Here is a 13,621-nt window from a genome sequence, read left to right on the forward strand (position 1 = left end):
ACCGCTCAGCTACAGTAATACCATAAAAAGGGGGATATTGTTCTTGCAGTAACATGAAAGCATTTCCCTTGGTCACGCAGAGGAGGACCCTGCAGACTGGAGTTCTGCAAAAGAAACAAGCCTAATAGTTATGCCGTGAGACGTACCATCTACGCCCTGTTGCCTCAGCTGCAGGGTAACAGGTCTGAGGAGTGAAAATGTTGCATAAATATTTTTCTGTACAAAACATCAGCCAGAATTATCTTTGAACTGACATTCAAAGGCCTAAATATAATCATTTGCTTTCATTAATGCTACTGAATAAGATATTTGATCTCAGTACGCGGCTGCCAGTGCGTCGACCAGCAGATTGCTGCACAGAACATTCGCTCAAATCATCTTTGAAGTGTGCGCTTTTTTATATATATGTATTTGCTTTTCAAAGCTTGCACGCGTTCAATTTACCCATATAAATTATGTTATAATAATAAACAGTAACTAAACTGTGAAACTTTTGGTTACAGGACATAGACTTGGCAAGCTATATACTGAAAACTTCTTTTATGTGTGGAGAACATGCACAGAATGTGTGAAAAGAGCACCTAAGCTTACCAGTGAGACTCTGAAGTGTGAATTAAACCATTTTGTATGTGAGCTTTATTTGAGGAAGATGCAAACTTGCTGGTACATCTGGCACTTTTGATTTATCGCGGCGGCTGGAAGGGAGAACAGAGGGCCTTACAGCTTTCAATATGGCGCGGAGCTGAAGGAAAACTCGGAAATACACATCCAGCTAATTTTCTAGGCCATGGTTTGGGATTAAAATTTTATTTTGACTGTGGTTGTCATCTCATTTTTGTAAACCAACACAACATCTAGCATTGTGGCCTACTTACCCAAAAACTTGATTGTCTTGACTTGTTCATCTTGAATTATCTTTGCAGGGCGAGTTATAGGTATAATCTTGACCAGTTGAAATTTTGCCCTAAACCGTTGAAGCCTATCAGTGTGCAGCACAGCAGTCATTAATATTAGTAAGGGATTCAACCCCCCCCTCCCTACTTTATGTTGTATTTGCTGTGGTGGCTAGGGGCTGAATATAACTGTGTGAGAGGATGGTGTTCCTTGCATGTCTTCTGGTTGTTCGGGTGTAGCTGTGGGTTGTGACAAACGCTAATCGAGTTGCCTGCTTATTTGTGGCGCTCAAAGTGAATAAAACATGAACTTAATCCCTAAAAAAATCAGCAATTAAGCAGTTGTCCTACTTTCCCAACATGCTTTGCACTACCAGCATGGCAGCAGGTAGCATGACAGTTCTGGGCCTGGCCTTACAGCCTGAAGGTTTCTGGTTCATCTGATTTTATTTAAAGCTGAAGTTCCCAGACTTTCCTCAGCAGGGGCCACTGTCACATCTTGTGACATCTGTGTCAGCAGTAAATGCAAGAATTTTACACATATTTTGATTTTCCTGTTTCGATTGGCAGATTCATCCCAAAAGCGGTTGTCTTGTGCTCTATTCGGCTGTAAAATCTCTGCCACGGCTCTGCGTCTGACTTTCACCTGCCTAGTCAATGTAGACTCAGGTCCTAGTTAGGCAAGTGTCCGGCTCCTGTCACAAGCGCCAGCCATTAAACTGATAGCTGCTGTATGTTCTGCACTCGCAAGCCGTTCAGAATTAACCACAGGCTATATAGTAAATTGACCATAAAAAGGCTTTGGCTTTTAGGCAAAGCCATGAATAATTCAGATCTGAGGGAGCGCTCTTGAAAATCTGATTGGGCACTGTAGACTGTCCGACATTTTAGAGCAGCCAGACTTAAATACCAAGTACTTTGGGACAGAATGCAGTTAATGCTACAGATAGCATGTGTGCGACAGTAATGGCAAAACAATATGGTATCTCTATACGGAAGAGAGTGAAAATCAGTCATTTAAGTTAATAGGGTGTTGGGTATTGATCATTTTGAACTAAGACTTTCTTTTCTTAACCCCGTTATACAGAAAGTCATCTCCATAAATTATTCTACTGAAGAGGTAGGGCTCAAACATAGAAATTTAGAAATAGAATAGATGTCTTAGAATTAATAGGATTAATATAAATAGAATAGCAACTATAATACCCACCAACAGCCAAGATTACAATATTGTACTGATTGAGTCCAGCAGTTTTAACTGGATATTTTGAAATATTAAAAGTATTAAAATATTAAGAACAATGCTGAAACTAAAAAGCGAATATGAATATAACAAAGAAAAAGATTTAATCTACTATTCTATTACTAAAGGAAAAGCCGTTTTTCATGATAGATTCCTGAGAAGTGCAGATGTGTTATTCAATCCATCCCTTATTTTACTGGATAACTTAGAGAGACTTATTAGTAGGAGCAATTCTTTGTTAATCCTTCCAATAATTGTTGGTGCTACAATGTTCAAGGCACAATTAAGGTAATAAGCAAGAAAGATGATTCATTCAGTTCTTCTTGCAGTACCTTGCATTCACTATTTAAAACAGAGATTACGCAAGCCATTTTATCTTATAACTGGCCAAGATTATTAAGGCATATGTATCTTCAAAGGAAACTGCCAGAAAGCTTTAGATTAGATTTCGTCCTGGAGTCACTGTGAAGGTGTTCGCACTAATGCGTGCATTTCCGCCTCCTTCTGTTTCTGCAGCCTTGCAGTTTTGCACATTTTTTGTCTTCTTTTCTAGGGTTCCAAGTTCTACTGCTAAACTTTTATGGAAAGAAAAAAGATTTTTTTTTTTTTTTTTTGAGAAATGTCATCCCAGAATGTATTTCCTGTTCTGCTGGGTTGGGGGGGGGGGGGTCAATGGAACTGCTGTAAATAAAACTCTGAGGGTATTTGACTCCACAAGCTGACCATCCATCTGTCAATCTTCCCTCCACTTACTGAATCCTGGTCAGATTCTTAAGGGGGCAAAGGCCTGTACGGCATTGGACACAAAGCAAGGGTACAGCCTGGCCAGGGTACCAATTTGCCACAGAGCACAGACACGCACACGCTCATTCACATATCAACACTAGGCAGTTTTGAGATGCTGGTTAGCCTAGCTGCATGCTTTGCTGCTTTCATAAATGCGCACATTAGATTTTTGCATTGCTTTAAATGTGAATTGCGACCCCTACAATGATATTGTGCTTCCTACAGATGACCTCCTCCAGCTTCTCCCCTGCCATTTGTTACCTAGCAGCTGAGGGGTGGCCCATGATAAGAACTATAATAGAGCAAATGTGTTTTCTGTTATGCGGGGTCTGTATTGGATTATCATTTGCCAGCCTTTTGATTAAATGCTACAATTCCTTTTTTCTGTGACGGTAAAATCCTTTAAGATGGGCTCAGAGTCATCCATCCTATTAAACAAAGTAGGATCTGTGGTTTCCGTGTTCTTTTCAGCTGCAACTGCAGATATTGTAGGTGTATGCTGAGCTGAAAACAGTGCCTCACTAGCTGCTGGTTAATGGTATTGAAAAGGTGCATAAGCCTGAAAATGGAACTTTTCTTTAAATACACAATTATAGCTAATGGGGAAAGTGGAGATGTATAAGCCTTGTAAGCTATTTGCTTAGGCGTGGAATATGTTTCGAGTCTCTAGGCAAAGAAATAAGGTGAGTTTGTGATGTTTGCTATGCTTATGCCTGAATACCTTTAATATAGAAATATTCTGTCTATGATGCTATATCATGTACTGCCCATTATGTCGTTTTGCCCAGGAACTAATAAAAGTGCCCGGCCTTCTTTATGCATTGAGTTTGGTAGTGTGCTTGACCATAGGACAAATTCGCATGAATATCTAAAACTCAACCCTGCATGTAAGGGACAGCTGTGCTATTCTGACTCAGGCTGCCTGCTCCTTTGAACAATTTTGATTGCCACGAAAAACCATGTTGAGTCTTGTGAAAGGACAGCAGGTTAGTTTCTGCGGCGTAATACCTTGTTGTGGCTGGAAGACAAAGCACAGCATCAAAAGAGAACTTTAATATCTGCCCGACAAAAGCTCCCTCTCTGAGGATCTGCAAGCAGGAAGCCATCTGCACTAAAACGCATTTAGGCAAAGGATTGCAGTAAAGCTGGTGCACGATTCCAGCGAGGAGTCCACACAACTCCTGTCTCCCCTGACTTTATTCAAACATCACAGCGATATTGGTAAATTATTACATTAAACAGACCTGCACATAAAAAGTACGATCTTGGATTGTGAATAATTAGGAGCATTATAAATAATTCTACCCATCCATCATCCTCTGTCTTCGATCATGAAATATAGGGTTGTGGTGAACCTGGAGTTCAGGAGGTGCAGGAAAGATACAAGGACAGGTAAACCCTAGGCAGAATGCCACTTCATCATCCGGCACATGCTCACACAATATGGGCAATTCCGTATCTCCTAACGATGATCTCGGACTGCAGGGGAACCCGTACAGTGAAACAATACCAGAAAAACATGCAAGCTCCACAGATAGAGCTGGGGGTGCGATCTGCGCGCAGGTGTGGGGGCTCAGAGATTCGCACTGTACCACCGTCCGGCCCTCTAAGTAACCGATGATCTGGTGTAAAAATAACACGCGCTACGTATTTAGAATTCTTTGTGCATGACGCAGGCCCTGAGCCATGTTGACACTTGATGAGCCCTGGAAATGTCACATACTCTACATCATGTGGAGTCATATATGTGTCTTTTTTCGTTCAGCAAGCCTTAGCATAAGCTCGTCCCTGTTACCTGTGCTGTGAGTGTCACAGGTCCCCCGGTACAGCCCACTAATGATGGATGGTGTTGCCTTTTGGAATAAAGCATTTTTTAAAAATAAAACTGCTACTTTTTTTTGTGTATACATCCACCCTATTTCCTTCTTTCTGGAGTTTTTTGTGTTTTAATATTACTTCAAAGACGACTGTTTTTTACACAGTAACACAGTCATGAATATAAATATGCCAAACCTCCCAAATGACTATGGGTATTCGAGCGAAATCCCAGATCTCACACAATAATTCATTTGAAAAGAAATATCCTATGCAGATTTCAGGTGCTAATTTAGCACACTCACTGAATTACAAGCGATGTTCATTCCATTTTAATAAACAAACATGCTAATCCATTTCGTTTGTTGAATCATTTGCTGTACCACATTCCTTTCTGGCAAACTTTGCTTCATATATTATTACAAATACAGCAAAGCAGGTGTGTCTTATATACTTTAGTAATTTACCCCAGCCACTACACAGTACATGCAGGCATGTTTCATTTGTGTCTTTAGGGATTGTGGGTAATGGTACTGTAATACACCTAATACATCTATTCCGGATTTCCACATTCACATTCAAAAGACGTACCTGACTTTTCTGATGCTGATACTTGGGGGCAGAGAGGGGGAGCGAAGGTGGAGATGTGAGCTGAGCGCTCGAGGCACAAAATCTATAGTCACTATAACGGTGGGCCCTCAGTTGACTGGAGTGGGCAGGGCTGCCTTCAGTCTGGAGGCTTCGGCAAAGAACATCTTGGATCTCAACCAAAAAAATAAATAAAAAATTACATCAGCTGGGGCTCCGAGACTTTTTTAGCTGGGTATGACAGAGATAAAAACTCGCAGAGAGGTGCTTAGGAGGGAGGTGTGGTGTAGCCAGATGGGAGGTTGGGAAGCACCAGCTCTACACATAGCACATTATTAATACTGCAACACAGGAAAGGGGAACAGCGTTGCGGTAACAGTAAAGCCTGTTTGACTTGCGTAGGCACACAAATAGGAGAATTTGAGTGTTTCTAGCTGTTCTGCTATACTGCATAATTGACCACACCTGAGCACCTGACTTGGAACTGTCATGTCCCCCCCCCTCATTTCTCTCTGAGAGGGGGTACAGAGTAGTGTAATTATTTCCACACAGCGAGGAATGAGTGTGACGGCTGCAAATCTGTCATTGGATGCTTAACAGGGCCCCGGAGCCCGCTGTGCAAAGAGCAGCGTGACAACGCCTGTTACATAAGGGCCCGGTGACACGTGTCCTAAGCCAACCAAGGTCACGGCGGCACAAAAGGCGTCCCTGCCGTCTGAATCTGCCACATCCTCTACAGAAAGGCGACAGACAACTGAGAAGGTAGTGCAGGGGAAAGGAGTCTAAAGGAAGGTGTGCCGTGGACATCCTGCAGAATCCTCAGATTGCTCTGAGAATGATGGTCAATATCGGGTTCTCTACACAACAGTTGTGATGATGTGGGCTGTGTATTTTGTTGCTCTGGTAGTACACAAATAACAAAGACCAGTTGTACATGGAATCTTGCCTTATTTGTGATGGATGTGTTGCTTTATCAGGAAAAGAGGTCTAGTTTAAGAACTTATATCTTAAGGACATTCGGAATCATTCACTTCCAAGAGACTGCGGATACAATATATTCATGCACACATACATAAAATACTGTAGCATTATGATAGGTCCAGATTACATTATAGCTAATTGAAATTGATCTGGGTCCTACATCAGGCACTTTCTGCATGTGGGAGAGATCTGTCACAGTGGATGGCTGTATAAAGTGCATTTATATTGACAGAGCAAAGTCTCTAACTGGAAGCTGTCACTCGACTGCACCCACTTACAGTACTGCTGTCTGCAGATAAGAACTGTCCACATAATTTATCATTGAGTGTCCTTTTTCCATAAATGAAAAGTTCTAATTTTATTTGATTGTCTCTGTAATTAATTTACTTGTGCACTGAATGGAATCAGCATGTAAAAGTAATTATAAGTAATCACTTCCTTTTTTCAAATTTAGTTCAGCTATCATGCTTATTATAATTTACATTCAATGGGTTTCTGAAGCAATATAAAGTCACTATAAAATCAGTTTTATTCGGTTCCAGTAAGCACTGAAGTGCATTTTTTTCTGTGCATTAAATTTGAATTCAGGCAGCAGGACATAGACTTGTGCTCTGAGGTTAAAATAATTATAACTAACAGCATCCCATCAACTGATCAGTGGTGGAAGTGTCTCTCAAACAGTCATTTTCAGCAGCCGGTGCTGAGGATGAGCCCATGGGTCACCTTGGAAATGGGAGTGCTTTCCAAACTACAGCTCCGTGTGCCTGTTCCGTGGAATTCTATAAGGGGCTTTCAAAATATTAAAATGAAGTGTTTTCATAAGGGGGAGATTACACCAAGGCATAATATTATTGAGTATTGGTATTTTATGTTATTTTACTCTGATGTCCAAACGCTGCAATGTCAGCATAAATTGTTCACGTCTATCTTAATAGAACACTCAGGGAATTCTGCTAGTAATGTTTGTGCTGTTAAAAATACATTTTTAAGTGCTTCAGTAATTAAACGTCTTATTTTTCTGGGACCAGCATAATATTTGACTCACGACCATCTACTGTGAAGGGGTCATCTTTGTCTGAGGTGCTTGTTTAGGAACAAATAGTCTGTTAAGAATGTTATTTTAAAAAGTGCTGAGGGAGTGCAGTGCCATTTGTTCGGTGCTGTAATATGCTGTTTTAAAAATGGCATCAACAATAAGGAAACAATGTTTAAAGTTTCTTCTTGAGAGTTTCAGGTGTGGGCAGGACTAGAGAGGTAACGAAATGAAATAGTGAGAGAGTGCAGGAATCTTGTCCTGGACAATATTAAGAGCCAAACTAAGGGAATGCCACTTGTTTTTCAAAGGATTTCCAAGGAAAGTGTTGGGTTTGAAGATTATAACCCAACCCTACGGTGTAGAACAGTGACAATCTACAGGGTCTACAGAGCTACAGGGTCGCTGAGGTGAATAGTTCAGGTCCAAAAAGTAAAAATCCAGTCCGAGATTTTGTTACAACTAACCAGTTGAGTACTTTGCGATTGTGACTCTATACTGATCTGGTTGGCTGAAAAAAAATCTTGGTCTGGATTTTTACTTTCTAACAAAGTACCTCAGCCAGATTGCGATGCTAAAAGCAGACGTTGGATCAACCCTTGTGGTTCCTCCTCTGTACGTTTTACCAACTGAGGCAGGGCCGATTGACTATGATGGTCTGATAAGCTGACCAGTCAATCGTGATCAACTGGTTGGTGATCACTGGTTTAGAGTTACAGTATAAAGAACAGATCTTTGGTGCACTGGATCCTCACTTCGTTTCGGTTGCGGTAGCGCAGCTAAGCTGACAGACAGACCAACATCAGCTGTAGTCGATTTGGACATTTCCTGGTGCCCGACAGATCTTTACTCAACTGGCATCGTGTGCTCAGGATTCATTCATTAGGTTGGCGGTACACATAAGCAGACTGAATTGCACATGCCTAATCCACTTCGATACTCATTTCCTACACCAGGCTGACTACTGGGAGACCTCAAGCTGAAGACAAACAGAGTGATTCACTCCTTTCGTATCTGTAATCACTGCCAGGCAAACCGACAGCTCACAATGTTAATTACTCCTGTGGGTCATTATTAGATCCAGAAGTTCCAGTTTTCAACCATAAGGATGTGATGGGCAGCTACCTTGGGCCACAATGCCATATAAAATCTACGGAAATTGTAATTAAGGCATGAACATGAACTTTTCAAAAACTTTTCTTTTTCAAATTTTTCATTTCAGCGACCTAGAAATATCTGAGACTATTACCTTCAGGTTAGACTTTATGAATGCATTTTTTTCACCCCTTAATACACTGTATAAAGGCTTGCAGGTCTCCAATCAGTCAATGTATCTGCATCCACAATGTATATAACTGGCTTTGTGTGTAATTTTGAGTCCTGGCCAGCATTTGAGATTATAGTGCTCACTGTAGTAATTTTAAAAAAGCAATTTGTTGCTTTTTATAAGAAAGGCAATTTTAGATCAAGAAATAGGACCTTATCTTCAGGACATTCAGGAAATGCTGCTGGAAAATGGAGCATGATATCAGCTGTCTGCAGAAATCAAAGTATGAATAGAAACTGGAGGGAATAGAGAAATAAAGGAGTGTTGCACTGGCAGGTGTCAATCAAAGACCTTAGATTTCTTTCATTGCCTTACATGGCCAACTCTGTGTTGCCATGGTAATTTGGAATACATTGTTTGCATAAGTATGCAAAGAAATGGCTAATAACCTTCAGGTATCATATGAAATGGTTCTGGGCACTGCAAGTCTTTGTGCCACAAATTTATTAATTTCTCCAAGGAAAAGTAATTAAACGAGACAAGCTGATAGCTAAATGCACCTAAACCTGTGAATGCAGATAATTTGTCAGTATGCAGGTGGATCAGAGAACACCAGGTCAATGTCATTCTCTGCTATTTATGCATCACATAAAAAAGCCTCCCTTCCCCTAATTAGAGCCATTAGTACATATGCACTGATTTAATTACAATAGCATGGCAGAATGTGGAAAATTTGTAAATAATATTCATCAAGAATTACAATGCTTAATGAAGATAATTTCCTGCCAACTGAGAATACCTTTGCATAACCAGAGGCAGGCCAAGCTGGACCAGATGATTTAGGATATTTTCCTTTCTATGTACAATATCTTATTGTTTAACATACCTTAGACCAAAGTAATCGATCCACAAAACATCATAAGTATGCACAGCTGCACAGCTGCATGCATCAATGATATCTTCATTCTTTGAATGTAAATTAGGGGCAGCAGAATAATCGGGTTCTGTACTCGAATCATCACAGCAACTACTGTTCTCAAAAAAAACTTTTATCAGAAGGGGAACCTACTTAGTCCCTCCCCCCAGCCTCAATTGGAAAAATCTACGAGGGGAACTACCCCCTCCGGCATAATCTATTATGGGGTCCTCCTCTGCATAACATGGCAGTAAAATGTTGTAGGTTTCCCCTCTAAGAAGAGGCCCATCTAAAGGTTAATATTGAGCTGAGCGGTGAAGAGATAAAAATGAAGGTATGAGGACAAATATTATATTGTGGAAAAGATTAAGAAGAATGGAGTCCTGTAGCCATATGGTAGATTCACTAGTTTGGGTGACTGAGCAGAGACTGGAGTTATGAGCAGTGGGGATGCAGCGGTAGAGAGTAACCCCTCATCAGGGATCCCCTCATCATTATCCTCACAGATGTGAGTGTACTATCCAAGTGTTCACCAACCATGAAGCTGGCATGGGTCAGTGATTTCTCAATTAATTATTCAGATTAGAGTAGGAGGAGGGAGTCGCATCACAGCATATGTCGATGCATCTATACACGTCATGATTCCACAGTTTGATATCACTGGGCGTAAATGTCCTGCTGTGAAATACAAGCAAAAAGGACAGGAGCTTCAGAGCGAGTCACAGCAAAGACGGGCAGAATCCCCGTAAGGTCAAACCCAAACAGAATCCCTATTAAACATACTATGCATGAGAAAGAGGGAGACGATACAAACAGGGTAAATAAATAAATAACAATAAAACTTTTAACTGTCTAGATATTTTGATATATTTGTCTAATCCTGGCCATTTGCAAGCCCCCCAGAAACTGCTTCCACTTTCAGTTATATAAAAACCTCAGGATTGTCTCTGTGTGATTCATGTCATCTATCAAAACACTAGGTAAATAGCCAAGGCCATTGCAGGAGAAGGAAATAAGTGTTGAAAAATGAAAATCTTTTTATGATATACTTGAAATGGTATAGTGGTTGACATTCCGTTTTTGTTCTCTGAATATTTATACGTCGGCAGAGTGATGTCTAAGGATTTGTACCTGGCCAGCAGAAACACGTTCAGTCATCGATCTGATTGCTACGTAGCCTCACTGCTAAACTCAGTATTATATCTTGGAGACTTTCACATGAATGTCTTTGTAAGACCTGCCCTGAAAGTGACTGGAAATGCAAGAAGGTGAGACAGACATACAGTAAAAGGAAGGAACAGGGACTTTTTATAATGGGCTACGGGAGGGTATATGGGTTTAACGGAAGGGTGGGGGGGGGTGACAACAAAAGATATGACCATAAGGGCGTTGGCTTTTAGGACAATAGGGTGCAGACTGGAGTGATGGAAAAAAAACAGTACTGGATTGTACATGAGCATTAGTAAGATATAGAGCAAGGTTCCCCAATTCTAGTCCTGGATGGCCAGTCCACAACACAGGGCTGCAGACTAACCCTATAGGACCGGACTTGGGGAACCCTGGCATAGAGTATATGAATAAACATACACGTCACCTGTCCTCCATTCACCATGACTACTTTGACATAATATACACTAGTGGGCAAAATTGGGAGAACATGTCCAATTTTCAGAGATTGCAGAACGTTAAGGCACTATTGCTTCAGTTACTTATTTAATTATCCAATGTATGATACTTGTGGAATTCTTTGATGGTTTATAAACAATATTCGTGTGTCATTTTAAAACGTAATGCCAATAATGCCAGGTGTTTCCACAATTTTGGCCACTATTGTACAATATGAAGCTGAGTCATCAGCATCAGCTTCTTTACGACACGTCTTCTGGTGAGAGAGACAGCGGCTCCTTCCAAGACGTCACATGCAAACATTCCCAGCCAAGTTGGAGGTGTAAATCCTCCCCAAGTCGTGTGTCTTCCATTGACAGTGTGAATCTCAGTGGTAAAATAAAATAGCAGCAAATATCTCTGATTATCTGTGACTATTTTTTTTTAAACTCAGTGATAATGAATTCAGTCTTTTTGTAATGGAGAACGTGTGACTCCTAGACATCAGAAGCCAAAACATGTTTCGCACCTGAGAATATTGCGAACGATTAATCTAAGTGAAAAATTCTAGGAAAGCTTTTAAGACACTAAGCAACAGCTACCAAATTGTTTTTCAGGTGATTCTGAAACTTTTTTCCACTAGAAGAAAATAAGTGATTGAAAATAAAAGGGGATCCAGCTTAGCTCGGTAAATGCGATGACGGAGAATTCAAAAGACACAACAATCCATTTGCACCTCATGCCAGCTGTTTTGTTAAAACAGGGGAAAGCCTCAATTAAATGCCTCGCACTTATCGCCGAAAGCGTGACGGCAAAACTGTGCTTCGCAACTGCCTGCCTTTTAAGAGTGAGCATTAAAACACGGTAAAAGAACAGCTGTGGATTGGAGCAGAGGGTAGCTGGGTGCAGAGGAGCCACAAAAACATTGTGCAGATGCATGGTAGGCAGAAGCCTTCCGAAGAGGTCTACTGCTGAAGCGTTCATTTCTGCATGATCCATCCCAGGCCGTTACATCATCTGACAGCTCTATAGCTTCAACTACACATATATGCTGAACACAGCCAGAAAGACAATGAGCTTTTGAACTGTAACTAATATCCATTCGTCATTTGACAAAACGTTTTTAGTCTCTTGTGGCTGATTAAATTAAAAGAAATTCTAAATAAACGCTTGTTTCTCACTCTGTGATTAACAAGTTAAATCATTTTCCTGACTAATCACGATAATGAAATCTGCTCATATAACATTAAACAATGTCCCTAATGCTGTACAAAAAGTAATGACATATTCTGAGCTTAATAAAATGACAATATTGCTCACAGTGGCACAGTTGCAGTTCAGTTTAAGGGGAGGCATCCTCCAGCCCCTGAAATGCTTGCTTAAGGGAAGACAGCATGAGACTCTGCGTGACTATTCCACTAGTAATTATGCTAATAAGTTCTTTAACATGAAACATAAGCAGCACTTAGTGTGTGAAAAATGAAAAGTCAGAGCTCACTTACACAAATAAATGTTTAATAAACCCAATTAATGGTACAGGCACCTTTCGACGCAACCTTACGAAGAAGCCAGTGGAAACGAAAGGACAATCTCCGGCCTCGCAGCACCTTCTAACGCCGACTGCACTAACAGGCTATAGGGCTGCAAAAATGCATTTTCAGGAAGGCAGTTAGGAGTCTGTAGTGCAGCAAAATGCTGCCGCTTCACATTACAAACCGCTGATGTGAGCCCCACCCCAGAGAAAAGCAGCCACTGTTGACTGAGGGGGCAGGGGGAAGTTTTGCAGAGAGGCTGCAACAAATGTATACAGCGCAGAGTGACAGTGAGCGCCGGTGCACCCAGGAGACCGCAGCTGGCACTCAGAGAGATCCGCGGCTTGGCCAATAGCTCACCCACCATTGCAGACAATCGGTAGGATAAAGGGTTCTCTGGTAGAGAAGGGATATCATAGCTGAGAGTGGAGCTACCTACAGACTCCTTCTGGTAAACATGAATTAAATACCCGCTTAATATTCTTCATACCCTCTCGAGCCTGAGGACACCATAGTGTTATTACTGTATGTGAAGTATCATGTTTCCACATCTTTCTCCAGCTCTCTGAACTGCTGTTTGATGAAAGTAAATGACCCCTGACAAGCTTCCACATTAATGATTGCCCAGCTCTTTAAAATGATCTAAAACAACGCAAAAGTACATCCCCAATCTGTGCTACATCTGTTATGACTCAGTGCTTATAGGCTGGGTAATCCTGCTCAGCGGGGCAACGTGAAGCTACTTGGAATTAACAGAAATGCATTAGATTAATGATCTTAGCTAAGCACTGGTGCAACAATATAAAATATTAAACACTGAGCACTGTTTGGTGGAGAATAAGGAAAATATGGGACAGAAAAGACATCTGCTGTGGAAGGCTCAGAATAAGTTAACAACATAATTACCTTCACATTGTTTTCTTATTTGTAATTAGTGCATGCCATTGGGGTATTATACTAGG

The sequence above is a fragment of the Brienomyrus brachyistius genome, chromosome 11 (assembly GCF_023856365.1).
Source record: "Brienomyrus brachyistius isolate T26 chromosome 11, BBRACH_0.4, whole genome shotgun sequence".
Classification (NCBI taxonomy): Eukaryota; Metazoa; Chordata; class Actinopteri; order Osteoglossiformes; family Mormyridae; genus Brienomyrus; species Brienomyrus brachyistius.